We start from the raw sequence: 16,916 nt of genomic DNA, 5'->3' as shown, positions 1-16,916 counted from the left end.
GTTTGATGCTCGAAATTATTTTAAATCCAATGGTAAGAACCTTTACTCTTCATTTCTAAATCCTTGTGAAGGTTGCACATGGTGTTTCTATGTAGAGTAGATTAAAGAGGTGGCCGACAGCTTCATAGGATGCAGCCTTGATTTGCAGTATTTATAATTCATAACGCCTTTGGTCAACATTCATGTATTTTCTAATATAATCCATAAGTAAGACCCCTCGTAGCTGCAAATAATGATGATAATGAATAATAAAAATACCAGTAAATCTATAATACTGTCTCCCAGAGCTGCAGCTAGGATTCCCAACACCAAAAAGAAGTGAAAAAAAATCTTTTGGTTATTTGGATTTTTTTTCTTCTTCGCTTTTTGTATTTGATTTATTCAGTTAAATTTATGTTTACCTTCTATAAAGTCCACTCTCACAGGTATAATTCTGGGGCAGAAGTGCTGAAATCTGTATTTATTTGATCAAACACATCAAGTCAAAAATACATTAATTTAGCTCAGTGGTTCTCAAACTTTTTCTGTCATGCCCCAATCAGAAGCTGAAAAAAGTCATGTGAGCGCCCAAACAAAAATTTGCTATCAATCGTTAATATAATTGGGTAAGCAAATCGTAAAAACGAGAAACAACTTGGTTTGCTTAGTTCTTACATCCAGTGTCACATTTTTAAAAGTCTTGTTTTCAGTGAAAAGCACATCGCAACTTCGGTATTCTAAAGATTACGGAGGGATCGTGGCTGTAGTGAATAAACTATGGTCAAGGTCTGGTTGTTGTTGGGAAACTAAAGATCATGGTCTGTGACTAGACACGAATAACCTGGACCCAAGTGTTTGTATGAGATGCACCAGGTTTGCAAGCAACTCCAATGTAAACCCATCTGCATCATTATTAGACGTTCAAGGCAATGGACAAAGCATTAAGAGCACTAAAGTCCACTTTAAGTGAGCAGGTTGGGAGGTGGATTGGTCAAACAGGCACAGGACTTTGACCCAGGAGACCGGTGTTTGTGACCTGTGTGGAACTAGACGTCAATATTGCGTTATTTTCTCACGTAAGTTCTCAGTCACATTAGTGGAATATCAACCACTATCTTTTCCTAACCCCACCTACGAAGTTTTGATGTCTAAACCTATTCGCCGACCACTTATTAGTCATGTGAGAACTCAGACCCCAGAGACTGGTGTTCATATCCCTCGTGATGTCGTTAGTCACCTAAGTCATTAGTCATGTGACTCAAACGTCAACCACAATATTTTCCCAACCTTGCCTGGGTAGTTTTGTTGCCTAAACTTAACTGCCGACCTCTTCTTAGTCAAGTGGGAGGACTTGTGTCAAGATTGGCCAACCATCTGCGTCAAGATACATTGCAAAAGGCTGCCCCTTGCGTCACTTCAGTGATGCTGGAGCCTTCTGTCCATGCGCCAAAATATGACAAGTAGGGATGAGATCACATTGCCGTTAAAGGCAGATGTAACACCTTTACTATGCATGTCATTACATGAAGGCCACTGATACTCAGCAGGCTTTTTGGGTACCAGGAACTATGGCCAGGAAGCTAAATTTAGATCACTGTTACTCCAATCAAAACACGGGTAATGTCACTGAAATGGTTTCTGGGTTCCTGAGACAGATCTGCAATGGAAGTGGGACAACTGGTAGCCATGGTCCTGCTTCTCCGCACTCAACATACTGTGCTCACATTTTCCACGAGCAACATTTTTAATATTCTACTTGAGTGTCAGATGGGGTGATTCTTTCTGTTTGTGGGGTCAAAGAATCAAACTACCAACTCCCCTCGCTGTCTTTGTCACACGCCATTGCCTTTGGTAGGTCTGAGTCCATAAAGCGGGGCTTCATCAATAGCTGCTCTGTGTTGTAAGCTCCTCTGGAAACCCCCAACACTGATAGAGGCTGCCACTCTTTGACAGCCGGTTGTCAGTGACAACCATAACCTCAAATGCACCTAAATGGAATGCTTTCATGAGGACTAAATGGGCCTATCAACATGAAGAGAGCCAGCGAGCGGTGTTTGTGTGTGAGTGTGTGTGTGTGTGTGTGTGAGAGAGAGAGAAAAAGTGGAGAGAGATGCTGTAAATGGGAACAAACAGAGGGAAAATTCAAAACACATGGCTCTGCGGTTTCGAGAGGAGATTTTTATGTGCCGCAGAGAAGTTGTAACAGGAATGCGGTGTGACTCCTATCATATGGAATGAAAACACTGAGGCCGTGCCAGCAGGGTGGATATAGGGTGTTCAGCTGTGGCTTACAGCAAAGTCCTCGTCATCACGGCTAGGTGATGTACCGCCGCAGCGTAAACATGAGAAACATGAGTCACACGGCTGGACACGACACGAGGCAGACAGAGAATTACATGTTTTCACACAGGGGGAAGTGGATTTGTCAGAGATACTGAGGCTGTTTGTGCAAAATATGAAGTGAGCCTGAACATTCAACTCCTCCAAGAAACATATTTTTACATCAGTGTTTCATTTCCAGCTATTATTTGTCAGATTAACTGATTCTGCCAAGTGGATTTGTGTGAGATTCATGTTTATCCATTTTCCCTCTGTTTTCTCATCATCAAATATTGATGATATGCATATTGACTGTCACATCCACCTCCTTCAGGCTGCCTCTTTGTATTGATCTCTTGGTCCACTGATGCCCAAATGAAGGGACGTACCAAGAGGTAAATAACCCATAATCTGTCTGCACACATTTTAGGGTGGCATAAATCTGTTCCATTTAAAGGAAAAGTCCAACATTTTGAGAAATATGTTCACCATTAAACCTAAAGTCAAATGTGTGGAATAATATCGTGCAGACATACTGTAGCTCCAGGGTGTGTTAGCCTAGCTTGGCACAAAAGCCCTATTCGGACGGGATTAGTTTTACATAGGGACGTGGGGTAAAGTAATAATTACCAGAGATTTTAGTCCCGTCCGAATGTGCCATGTCAGTAATCATTACCGCACGATGTCAGTAAAGATTACCGCGACTTTTACCACCTGTAAAAGGGTCCCGGACAATTACCCCAGGTAATGCTAATCCCGTGCGAATAGACCAGCAGTAAATATGTGTGTTAGGGCTGTAAAAAAAATAAAAGTTAGAAATATATTCGAAAATATATATATATATATATATTTTTTATAAGTTCGAACCTAAATTTGATAATTCGAATATCATTAATAATTAATTAATACTATCAATGATGTTGTATATCACTGTGAATCCCGTTCACAAGCCGGGCCAGAGAGGGACGCAGCGACGAAGGGAGAGGCGCCGACGGAGGAGCCCGCTGCGCCAACACCACCCACTGCGCTGTCCGCGATGTGTGACCTGTTCGGGGAGACATACAGGGAGAGTGTTGCACCTGCTGCCTCCCTGCCTACCCTTTTTGAAGAAGAGATGAAACATTACCAGAATGAGACACCACTACGAGCCGACCAGGATCCACTCTTGTGGTGGAAAACTACACATTGAAGTATCCAAACATTGCTCAGATAGCAAAGCAGAAGTTGGTCATACCTGGCACTTCAGTGAGGTCAGAACGGGTGTTTTCATCCGAGTGTCACGTTCATATACATATATATATATATATCATGTATAAACATGCATATATTTTTTGTAAAAATAAATAATAATAATAATAATAAATTCTAGTATTATTCGAACTCTACTAAATTAATTCGACAATATTTGAACTCAATTTCATGGTGCTTTTGACAGTCCTATCATACGCACATGACAGCAGGAGGGGACGGCAGTGCATGAATGGATTTACCCCGCCCACTTGTGGTAGTTTTACTGATATTTCTTATCCCGTGCGAATTGGCCATTAATATTACTGACGTCCTGTGGTAAAGTGACATTACCCCACGTGCCCATGTAAAACTAATCCCGTCCGAATAGTGCTAAAGACTGAAAGCAGGGTGAAAGTGCTAGCATACTACATCTTAGTTAAAAGTAAAATAAAATGCCTTTCAACAGCTCCGAAGCTGCCTTACTTACTAGCAAACATAGCGTTTTGGCCTTTTGCCCACATGAAAACTGCATTTTAGGTCACTGAAAATGATCCGTTTGTAAAACTCCAGAGTGAAGATTTTCAGAAACTCAGTTTTCAGTGTTGATGTGTAGACGGGGAAACATTTTTGGCTTGTAAAGGCAGAGTGTGCGCCGTTATCTTGTTTGTGAGCCGTCATAAATAAGGCGGCATTGGAACTAGTGCTGGCTCTAACCTTGCTAACGGGACTTTTTACATGTTTATGTACACATACAGAGGTATCAGAATGCGCAGTATTAGCTTTTTCACAGGCTGCAGATTGGCCAACATCATCTTCTTCTTCTCCTTTTTGTGTTGCGCTGATTTAGGATTATGATTATATGACCATCTTTTGGTTTGGCATGCTCTTGAAAGCACTTCGGTTGTGTTTTTTCATCTTCATTTGAAAGAGATTTTCTTATAACAGGGTGTGAAGGTGAGAACAAGGGGGTTAAAAGCCCTTATTTTGAAAAAGTACCTTTGTTCATGAGGACTAGGCCTCATAGAGACGAACCTATGACTGGAAAGTTAGACGGCATGACAGTGAAGCCAGTACTTCCAGATTGTCCCTTGGTGTCTGGCTGCAATGTAGGTCATGAACCCCGACACCTCCGTGTTAGCAGAAGGGCAAAACTGAAAGATCAAAGTACAGGTCAAATAAATTTGTCCTAAAGATGGCTATTTTTACTTCGCTGATGTGTGTTCAACTGTGTTTTTCTTTTAAGTTTGGTTTATTTGATGCTTTAAATATGGGGAATGACATCATGGGTGTACTTGTGATCAATGGCGCTGCTCATGATTGGGTCAGATAGGTGTGTGGGCCACAAGTCAGTACTTACTGATCCACACTCTGGCTCAAAAACACAAGATGGCAGCGCCCATATCCAGGAAATTTTGGCTTCATTTTTGTACAATGGGAGCAAGTGGCAGCCATCTTTATATACAGTCTTTGTGACGAACCGAGCATTGTCACCCGACTTCGCAGTTCGTCTCTTCTCTGCATTTCATCATCTTTCAGCTCACTCTTTTGATTCAGCCTCACCAGTCTTGTAACCTCATTTCCAGCTGCGCTGAGGAAGCTCTGAAAACCTCCACACTACCTGACAAGCACCAAACGGCAAGCATAAGAAGTTGGCATCAGGTGGCCAGAAACTCCACATAAATGCCACTGTTGTTCCATATCTGTCAGATTCACACATCCACCACAGCAGCTTTATAAGGTGATAATGTCATTCACGTGTTTAAAGCCAGCGTAAATTCTAACCCTGTCCTGCCGCCCCAAAGTGGCCAAAAATCAATCAGCAGCGCTGCAGTTTAACCTCAGAGGTGGCAGATCATTAAATCTTTATGTGGGTTGTTTTGTAAGGCACTGGCATGACATTGTCATTTAGGTATGGAGACTTGTTGTGAAATGCAAAACCGCAATGTCTTGTTTTTACATTTCTGTTTCTACATTGCATGAGAAGGTTCAGAGCTTTGTAATTGTTGGAAGGCGTATTTTTATACTTTTGACGGAGTTAGGCTCGCTGTGTCCCCGTGCTTATAGCTGTTGTGCTTAACTTAGTCAAAAAACATCCTGGTACTGGACACATGAGGATGACATTGATGTTGACCTTTAAGGCGACAAAGTACTGTATTTTCTAAAATGTCTGACTGTTCCTTAAAATGCATGAAAGCAGCATGTTAGTGTCCTGTTTCTTGCTGTACATGAAAAATGGTTCATAAAGGGGAAAAGTTCACACTTGTCTGAGAAACTAATTGATTTTACATTTGTTTGTGTCACACTGATCACCAACTGAGACTCAGGGTTTAACCTCCTTTTAAACACCACATCACTAACTACAGCAAGGCCCCGTACACCTTAGAGTGAGCACTAATTGTCTCTTCTCCACGGGTCTCCCTCCTTCATTTTCATACCTTATCCAGTGAGCCAGTCAGTCAACCTGCAGGATTATTGATGTGTTTTCTGGCGGAGGGGGGATGCCACTCCCTGCCTTGGGAAACCCTGAGGCTTTCAACTGTTGAGTAACACTGACTGCTGCCACCGCCTCCAATCAGGAAAGTTGGGATGTGCTCTTCTGTGTTTATAATGAGGCAAAGCAGAAAGAAAGAGATGGTGGCACCCTGAAGTTTTGACTCACTTGTTTCACTTCATTTAATCATAAAGCTGAGTTTCAACCATGGTTCATGGATGTCTTCATGCCAACCCAGCACAAATAAATCTGTCAAGACCTAGCAGCTCCCTCAAGGTGCCTGGACCAAAACCAGCTTTTAGGGAAAATTTGGTTTAATAAAATTTTGGTTTTATTTTTGTAGTTTTGGCCTTCAATCATATTCTGTGACTTTTCAGCAATGTTATCGTGCTCCAACATCTCTGCAATTACTTTGGTGAGTGTTTTCAAAGGTGATGAAAATGATAACTACAAATATCAGACACACAATTTCATCAGCCTGAATTACATTTTAAAGCAGTATATGGCCACAGAGGCAAAAACAAAAAACAGCTATAAACATGGCTTATTATCACCTTATTAAGTTGTTACACATCTAAGAGGCACAGAGCAAGAGTAGCATCAATTTAGAACTGTGTTTCTGTTCCAACCGGCTCTGCAGTTATCTGTTTTGTATGGTAGCCCTGAAGGTCAAAACACAAAAACATATCAGAAAACACAACCTTGAAGAAAACACAACCTTTCAGAGAACATAACATTTCACAAAAGACAACAATATTTCACAAAACATTACAACATTCCAGTTTGAGTTTCACCAAATGCTGTTGTGTTTTTTCTTTTGTGCTTTATGAAATATCGTGTTTTGTAGAAAAGTTGTTTTGTAGAAAAGTCATGTTTTCTGAATTGTCGTGATTTGTGAAATTTCTTGTTTCGTGAAATGTTGCTGCGTATTGTGACATATTTTGTTTTGTCAAATGTTGCGTTTTGTGAAATGTAGTGTTTTGTAAAATGTTGTGTTTTGTTAAAGGTGCTGTATGTAAGAATGTGGCCAAAACGGTTACTGCACTCAAATTCAAAAGACTGCCGCGAGTCTTGTCCGCCCCCCCTCCCCTACAGATTCGAGGTTGCTGGACAGCGGCACGCTGGAGACTGATTTGTTTGCCTATGGGCGGCTGCCGTGGCAGGGCCACGTCGCCGCGTCCTTGACCTTTGGTTTTCCAGCAGACCGTTCGAGCAAGTCCGGCTTCTTTGATGCTAACGCTGCTGCCGGGATACAGCTGAGGAGGAGCCAGCTGCTAATGCTATGTACTGGGACACTGCTGATGCTGCTTGCCGTGCTGCTGTAGCTCAGTCGTAACTGTAACTGATGCTGAGACTCTGCTGACTGCGTGACTGGTAGACGGCGGTGGGTGGCGCAACAGGCCAAAACACAAATTCAAAACATAAACATGATTTGCAGACCATAAAAAATTTTTTAGGTTGCAAATATTCTGGCTGTACTATTGTTGTCAGTGAGATCAGTATGTTATATGAACATTATTCCTTAGTCTCTGTGACATATTAGGAGGATTTTACGACTGTTTGCTTTATATTTCTTACATATAGCTCCTTTAAATGTTGTAGTGTTTTGTCAAATGTTGCTTTTGTAAAATTCTGCGTTTTGTGAAATGTTGTAGTGTTTTGTGAAATGTTGCTTTTTGTAAAATGTTGTGTTTTGTCAAATGTTGTAGTGTTATGTGAAATGTGTTTTGTGAAATTTTGTGTTTTGTTAAATGTTGTAGTGTTTTGTCAAATGTTGCTTTTGTAAAATGCTGTATTTTGTGAAATGTTGTGTTTTGTGAAATGATGTGTTTTGTGAAATGAAGTGTTTTGTGAAATGTTGTAGTGTTTTGTGAAATGAAGTGTTTTGTGAAATGTGGTTGTGTTTTTTGAATTGTCGTGTTTTGTGAAATGTTTTATTTTAGTGAGATGTTGTTGTGTTTTGACCCTCAGGGCCACTGTAGTTTTGTTTTGGTCTCCACTAGGACCCTGCAATACCAGAGTGACGACACTTCCATTGAGTCCTCTGGTATGCTGAAGTTAAGCCTCACGTGCCCTCTAGTGGGGCATGAGGGCATTACCTTTCCGACCAGAAAACCCATTCACTTACAGTATGTCTGACACGCACTTGCTTGTAAGTTGATGAAAACGGCCTTGTTTTTACTTTTAGGTGTCTTGGTCATATTAAGTCATGCTTGTAATTTGTTTATTTAAAAATGTAGAGAGTAACATTATGGTAGACAACTGTTTTGATTTGTTTTTTTACCTGTAAACAGGTCACCGATGCGTGTATTACAGTAGATTAGGGTAGATTTTGCTTTTAGGTTTGATTGACTTTGGAAACGCACAAGAATTCCTGGTTGGCAGCAATGCAGCAACACTGAAGTTCAGTCAGTTCTTGGTCGGATATGCAGCGCGCTATCCCGCCACTAGAGGGCACGTGACCAACTTTCTGCTTGTCGCTTGTCGCTACTCTGGTATTGTAGTTCATTAGCTATTAAATGTTTAGCTAGTTGCTAACCTTGTCTGCCTGTTTAGTGCCGCGCAGGTTGTGTACAGTGGGTTTTATCATTTTTGCTGCTTGAGGCTGCTGAGAATAATGAGGACACAAAAGCGAACCAAAACACTACAGTTGTGGGCCATAAAACCAAAACAATTAGCTAAAAGATGCTAAAAATGATCTGCAGAGCTGTGGGGAGCTGCAAAGTTGGGCGATAATATTCAGGGGGGTTGTTACTGTGACTTACCCCTTTCGCATTACACACAGTCATTTGATCCATTGTTAATACTGATCAGTGCAGCTTTAAGTCTTAAGAATGAATTTTAACTATAAGCGCTAATGAGCTCTGACAAAGGCTAATACAGCTAAAACATGTTGCGTTTTTTTCTTTTCAAAGACTACAGCAGCTCAAGTCATTAATTAGCACATGTTCAACCAAAGAAAAAAGGACTAATGACTGAAATCACTGTGGTGCTTTTTAAAATGAAAATCTGCATTGTGTTTGTCCTCAGTGGCACCTAGTTGGGAATCTTTGGGTTCGGCTACACACTAGCTTTGGGCAAGTCAATTATAGTACTCAACTGTTTTTTTCAATGCTCATCCTTAAACAACCTTCCCTCTTTTTTTCTTTCTCCCCATCAGTCCATAATCCCTCCCTCCAGCCCTCCCTTTTCTTTACAACCAACCCCAGTTACATAAGACTGCCGAAACTGTTGTTTTCCAGCGGGACTCACTGCTGTGTGCGGAAACTGTGGGAGCAGAGGGTTGGGCATCTCAGCCCTGTACACTGCCAATGGCCATCCCAGGAATGCATCCTCTCTGTGGGTCTGGGCCGCAGCCAACCATGTGGCCTCCCAATGTCACCGAGGCACTTAGACAAAAAAGAGACGGGTTTTTTCCCCCGAAAAACAAAAGGCTGCATTTTGCTCCCACATTGGCAGTACATGTTGAGGTTGTCTAATACTGCACGCGTGTACTCTTTCTTCTGCTTTTTATAGGTAGAAACCACAACATTGTGTTGCGCCTGCCTGCCTCACAGCCCTTTGATGAATACAAATACAGTTTTAGTAATATTTAAAGAATCCCCCTCAAGCAATGTTCAGTGGTGAAAGGGTTCAGGCAGACGCAGTGACAGACTTCTCTCTGCCGTACCTGACATAAAGAGGTTTAGCTAACACTACCCGACACCTACTGTTAATCCTATTTTAAATTGCACTCTCAACCATGAAATCCACTCACAAGAGGAAAAAATACAGTGATGCAGTGCAGAGGTGTTACAAAGATAATCTTTCCCCTGCCACTTTTCCCCCACTGGCTTTAAAGCAACAAAAGCAAGCAGGTACAATTAAAGTACGGGTAGGTCTTCTAGGCCAAAAAAACAGCAAAGAAAGAAGGTTTGTGAAATTAGGTTATGTGGGGAATAAAAAGGGGAATGGTATCACACTGTGTCAGCAGGCAGTGCCAGACATATGGCAGACATTGGTGGTAACCGCACTGTAAGATTTTTTTTTTTTTTGCCAAAGCTTGATTTGACCCAGTCCTATAAAGCTTCCTGATGGTGGTTGCAGAAAGTTAATCACATGAACTCTTCCAGGCCTTGCGGTCTGCTAACCCAGCACTGATCCCAGAGCTCAGGCATGGGTCTGGACGGTTACATGGCCTCTGCACGACCGTCACAACTGAGGGTTCACAGAGAGGAGCAACACCAACAAAACTGGGATTCTACCAACATGTCCTCCGGTCCAAATGACACATCAGGCTGAGGCTCAAAGCTCATTCTTGACTTTGGAAATGGAAGCGAAGGAAACAACCTCACAATTTAGTAGCTGCTTTGGTCTGATCTTCATCAACACATGGAGTTTGCCCAGTTTTTATGGAATTGTGGTTGTCCTAATTTAGATTTGTTTTTTCTGAGCACATTCTCCTTTTTCCATGTTGGTTTAAAAGCTGATGTCCAAAGTACATTCTTGACCATAATTATGTCATAGTGATGTCGTCAGGGTTGTCTTCTCAGTTTCATAATTGGAACAAAGGCTTTGTTATAAACAGGGGTGTTTGAAAGATGGATGTACAAAGAGAACTGGAAACAGCATCGGAGGCGTCATTTCTGTAGAAGTTGCTTGGTGGCCAGGAAGCCAAAAAAGCTTTATTTTCGTGGTATGGAATTATCCGGATGTTCTGCATTGTGGCGCCCTGTAGAGCAAGCACACTGGAAACCTTTGTTAGCCAAACATCTAATTTCCGCTCAAGCAGCAACCTCAGAGGCTGAAAAATGAAGCCAATGCAGAAGTGCCAAAAACTACAGTTCATCAGATGGCCACTTGAGGCTGGCTCCAAAACAGAGTAAATCCCCAAAGACACCAGTGTTGAAACAAACAAACATGTTTACAACCTGGTACAAAAAAAATGTCAACATTTATTTAGTTAAATAAATTTTAACATTTATTTAGACAGCTGTGGCAGTCTATGAGTCAGATCCACCCAAACATGGTCACTTCTGAATCCAAAGAACCAGGATGGGGACAGCCGAAATGCCAAACTGGAGGCTTAAAAACTAAAGTCCAGAAACTAATGGGTGGCATTACAGTGGCTATGTCCAGTGTTAATTTTGACAAGAATTTTTAATTTCATTTTAGTCTTAGTCACTCACCAAACACTGGATTTAGTTAAAGTCACATTTTAGTCTTTTAGTTTTGTTTTGTTTTAGTTAAAATTTAGTCAGTGGAAATCAGTTTTAGTTTTAGTCTCATTTTAGTCTTTTGACGTAATTTGACAGTTTTGTTATACTGTAATAGATTTTGCAAAAGGGTGTTTGTCATGGTAGTAAAAACTCCACTGTAAGCATACCTTTAACTGTGTGTTTAGTCATTTAAACTAAGAATGTACCATATTACTCTTGTATAATAAAAATGAATGTCTAAGGCTTGTTAGAAAAAGTGCAATACATAATCATGTCCTTCACAGGTTCTTGTTTATTTTCTGTATATTTGTACAACAAATGACTTACAACCTGTAAGAATAAAGCTTCAGTCCTCTTAAGACATCAAAAGAAGATCATAACAACTTAACTGTTATTATGCCCATTTTAATTTAGTATTTTCTTACAAGGGCATCAAAACACATTTAATCATATGCCCATTTTAATTCAGTGTTTGTTAAAGGACTGCCAGGATTACAGCGCCCCTCCAAGGGCTGCAACGGTCATATGTAACTTCATTGTTTATGCTGCCCGTGTGCTCAGAAGCACACAAAAAAAATGCATTTTTGAGTAATTTCCGAAAAGTTATGATAAAATAAAAAAAATATTACAGACTGACAACCACTGTCCAATGTCTCATGTTAATTAATTAACACTATTTGTCGGCTTTTTATAATGCCTTTTTTTTTTTTGCTGCAGCGCTGTCTCCAGTTGAAAGTTGTGATTTGCTGAATACATTCTACAATAATAAATTAGATTAACTTTTGGTTTATAATATTGTTACGCATTTTAATAAAAAACAACTTAAGAATAAAAGAAATAAACACTGAGTGGAAACTTTTTTTTTTTATTGATACTCCTCCTCTCTGACATACTAACACACACACACACTGAACACGCGACTGAATGAATGAACATTGGAAGTGGTTCAGCCGCAGTCCCGCCGGCTGGCGCGGTCACTGTAGAGATTACATTCATTCATTCATCTTCTAACCGCTTCATCCTCTTGAGGGTCGCGGGGGGGCTGGAGCCTATCCCAGCTGACATCGGGCGAGAGGTGGGGTTCACCCTGGACAGGTCGCCAGACTATCAGCAGGGCTACACATAGAGACAAACAACCATTCACGCTCACATTCACACCTACGGACAATTTAGAGTTATCAATTAACCTAATCCCCAATCTGCATGTCTTTGCCCGGAGAGAACCCACGCTGACACGGGGAGAACATGCAAACTCCGCACAGAAGGGCTCCCACGCCCGGGATCGAACCGGCAACCCTCTTGCTGTGAGGCGAGAGTGCTAACCACCACACCACCGTGCCGCCCGAGATTACATTCGATTTTTATTATTAACAAAATGTTTTTTTATTGACCGTATGAATGGTTTCGTTTTCACATAAATATTTGGAAACGCAAATGTATGCTTTGGTGTACTTTTACAGAGTTTTACAGGCATTGTTGTTTCCAGCTTCCAGCTGTGGAGCCAAGGCTTCTGTGTGGCAAAAGTGGACGTGCACCGCCACCTCACGGAGGGCAGGGGGAGGTCATCCATTGAGAAAGATAGACTGAGAGTTTGAATTTCACTTTAGATAATTAATTGGTTAAAAAGGAAAACAATCAAGGCATTGAGGATGGTTGTAATCCAGATTGTCTGGCCGGCCAGCGTCAGCTTTTTCGTCATGTTTTTACTCGTCACTTCATAATGAAGAGAGATTTCGTTTTAGTTTTTGTTGTCAGTACTTATTAAATTTACGTTTTCGTCACAAATTAGTCACGGAATAAAGGGTCGTCAACGAAAAGTTTTCATTTAAGTTTTAGTTGACAAAATCAACACTGGCTACGTCCATGGTTTATAGAGTCTGTTCCACTGGCAAGGTGCCTAGCTTCCAATTTGGCGCGCCACTAACTCAAATGGGAATAAAAATTATTTAATCGTGTGGTTCTTCTAGACTTTCAAAATGTTATCAGACCAAATGGATCAAATACTGATAGTGAAACAGGTCATTTTCGCAGGGGTTGTAGCACTCAAAAAAATCTATGCACTGATTTACAGATGTCTCTTTCACACTGTAAGTCTATGGAGAATAGTATATTTGGGCCCAACTGCATCATGGGACGGACCTGGAAATTGTAATTCCTCTATGGAAATTGGCCCCAAAGCCTTAGTTGTTTAGGGGCTTGGTTTGAAAGATACAGCATTTACCAGGCAGGGAGGGTGTAATGAGGGATCCTTTTAAGTTGATGTAGGATCCAGAATTTTTAGGCTGTTACTAGGAAGTGAAATTCAAGATCTCTCTACCTCTGTCGCTTCCATTTTGGCGATTCTTCTATAAACATGCCTCTTGTGAGTCCCCAGGTTTTACTGAAGTGTAATACTAAATTGCTTCTCAAAGATTTGGTTCAGTTCAGGCAACTGAAAAGACTTCATCAAGGTTAAGGAAGGATTGTGGTCATGGTTAAAGTAATGCCGGTATCTGGTAGAAGACGGGATATAAACTGTGGCCTATTGGTCTCACCCACTCTGTTTCACAAATTAAGGCTTTAGAAGAAAGACACTGGTGACCTGGAACATTCTCAGGTCAGGAAACTACACCATTTACTGTGTCTTCCTGGTGTTTCTTCTTGTTTATTCATGGCAAGGTTGCAAAAGTTTCTGAAACTACATGTCAACATAAAAAAGGCAGCAGTTGGACAGGGTCCAGGATTGGCCCGAAACAGTTGCTTTTCACGCACAACTTCTAAACTTGTGAATAAAAGATATGAAAAACTAACTGAGAACAACTTGGGATTGGTGCGGATCGCAGGCAGTGAGGGGGCCGCGGGCTGACAGGAGGCTGTAAAGAAAGGCAGTAGACAGTACGGGAGGCCGGCTGTGACAGGGGATGGCAGGGTGGGTGTCACCAGGTACGATTCCCCCTGTCTCGCTGTATCTCAAGAGTTTCGCCTGGCTGATCAGGGCCGACAGGACCGCTGCTCCCAACCTTCAGTCAGCTGTCACACGAGGTCACCGCTGAAGACAAAGTATGCGAGTCACACACTGTACAGGCCAGACACACGTCGGCTACATGCGTCGGCATTCAGTAGTGAGCTCTCGTGCTGCATGTGAAGTTTGACACCCCCCTGCTCGTCTCAGCTCGGGGTGGGCCGAGAGGAAATGATGTGGTGCTGAATTTAATTTCTCTATAATTTCTATTATCTTGGCGGTCACGGGCTAACACTGGGGAGTGAAAATAGAGGAATAAAAACACAACAACTTGGATTAGAGAGAAAAAAAATGAGGGAGTTCAGAGGGTCGTATATCATTAAGCAATTGAGAAAGTTAATTAGGCAGCTCTGATAATTATTGCCATGGCAACCTGAGCGCACTCATGCAGATTTGATTAACGAGGTGCCATTTATCTGTACTGGCTAGACAGCAGGGCCTGCACAGAGCTTGAGAGACCCCTAAAGGTGGAAGATATGTAATGTATGCTTTATCCACAGCCACAGTGGATTCTTGTGTTTTATTTAATGCATGCAAAATACAGATTACGGCTTCTAGTAGAGGACAGAATGTGCATGGTTTATTGCATGGCTCATATTATGGAGTGGAACAAAGCTTTAGTTTCCTATTTCGCCTCATTGTCTCACACAGTCTGACTGTTGAGAGGGTTTCCCATTAAAATAAATGCCATTCCTATATTCATAACTGACTGTCAACGGCATGGCATTGCAAAAAAAGAGTGGAAAGAAAGAATGTGATTTACATCTAGAGGAGTGTGGAGCGGGGGAGAGACATAGGGGTGTTTGTGCATTACAGTACACATGTTGCCCTCTGGTGGAAAAACAACATAATTCTAAGCTTGCACGCCTCTCTGCTGAAGGGTGTCTGGAGCCTTGTTTAGCAGCAGGCAGCGTATTGTCAGGCGCAGAGACACTTCATTATGTGGTGGGGGACAATTATTAATGGCTGTTAAGAGAGCACAGTGCAGCAGTAATGTGGGGAAAAATAAAGCAATAAGAGACTGAGAAGCCGAGCCATTTCAAACGCAATACCTGTCACCAATCAGGACAGGATTCAAAAACAGAGAACAGATAGGTGCTCAGAATCTTCAGAGAATATTCTCATCAACATGGGGAGAAAATGACACATTTAGCATGTGCTAGAGACATGCTATCAAAATCAGTTTGCTAAAAAAAATCACTTAATTAGCACTCTCAAGGGCTGTGTTTTTTTTTTCTTGCCATAGATAGGACGGTTAGCAGCATGCAGACAAAAGTGAATACATGAAAGTAAAGTAAGCTCAGTGGGAGATTTCTCCAGGGACCTGCTAATCCTCTTCCACATCATTTCACACACAGCCAAGTGAGAGGTATGGATTATAGTTTATTATACAAATATCAAGCATAGTTGAATTCTAATAACAGTCATATCAATTACAGCCCTCTCACTCTAAGTGTTTCATAAATATCTGACAATGGCACTTGCTTAGAAAAAGCCACATTCTGGTGTAAAAATAGAAAAAGGGAGGAGAAAAAAAAATAACATTGATTTTACTGTCACAAATACCGCTCTCTTTATTGAGTTCCTTTGAAGTCAATCTTCACCCACAGTTCATAGCCTTGTCGCAGTCTATTACAGGTATGTCTACTACTCCTTTCCTGGCTTGTGACATTTTCTTCCTATTTTTATGAGGAAATCAGCTACTGACCAAATATTATTCACACAAAGAAGAATTCACCCAAATGCTGGTCAGGGAAAAGTCTATATAAGACAGAGAGGAACGTGATTTTAAAGACTAAACTTGTGCCACACCAGTTAAAGCTGACCTATGGCAGCTGGTACAGTGTGTCGCACTGGAAATCCACAAAACAAACTCCAGCCAGACATCAGGGGAAGCCTCAAATGTCAGGGTGAATAATTATTTACCTATTTATTTTACTCCTTTGCTCGGTTATTAAATTATCAAGGTCACATCGAAGAGTATTTGAGTCAGTCTTTGAAAGTATCACCAGCCAGAGAGCTGTTATTTAAATGTAGGTCCAGTTCTGTATTGTTGAAAGTAAATATTAGAGCTGCACATTTTTTATAGGATAGATATGACTATGTGTAATAAATGGTTAATGGACTGCATTTTGAAGCGCCTTACATCACAAAGACAATTACACAGTCACACATCGGTGGTCGAGGCTTCTGGTCATCAGATAAACATTTACGGGGCGTCGGTGGCTTAGTGGATAGAGCAGGCGCCACAGCAGCAAAATATCTTTAAAAAAAAACAAAAAAAAAAAACATCTACACACACTCACACACCAGTAGCACAGCCATCGAGCACTTTAGGTTCAGTATCTTGGACAGTAAACATGTAGGGCCCTATCCTCTAACTGTAATTACTAGTTTCAGACTTATGCAGATGTTATTTTCACAACCGGCGCCTGTTTTGTGTAAGTAGCAAATGTACTTGCTCCCATCTGTGTGCCCACGGGCATGTTGGTCTCAAAATTAGGTGGTCAGGCACATTGTTGTTGAATTGCTATTTTGAGGCAGCAGAAAGCAAATGCTAAACTGACCAGCAAAGACCTCTGCTAAAGTCAGAATGGTACAGTATTTTCCTGCTATCCAAAGGGTGCATTACTCAGATGCACAGTGCATTTACACTCTGTTTGTCACACACACGGGGACACGGGGAAAAGGAACAATG

This window comes from Epinephelus lanceolatus, chromosome 16 (genome assembly GCF_041903045.1).
Source record: "Epinephelus lanceolatus isolate andai-2023 chromosome 16, ASM4190304v1, whole genome shotgun sequence".
NCBI classification, from domain to species: Eukaryota; Metazoa; Chordata; class Actinopteri; order Perciformes; family Serranidae; genus Epinephelus; species Epinephelus lanceolatus.
Note: the sequence above shows the minus strand (reverse complement) of the source record.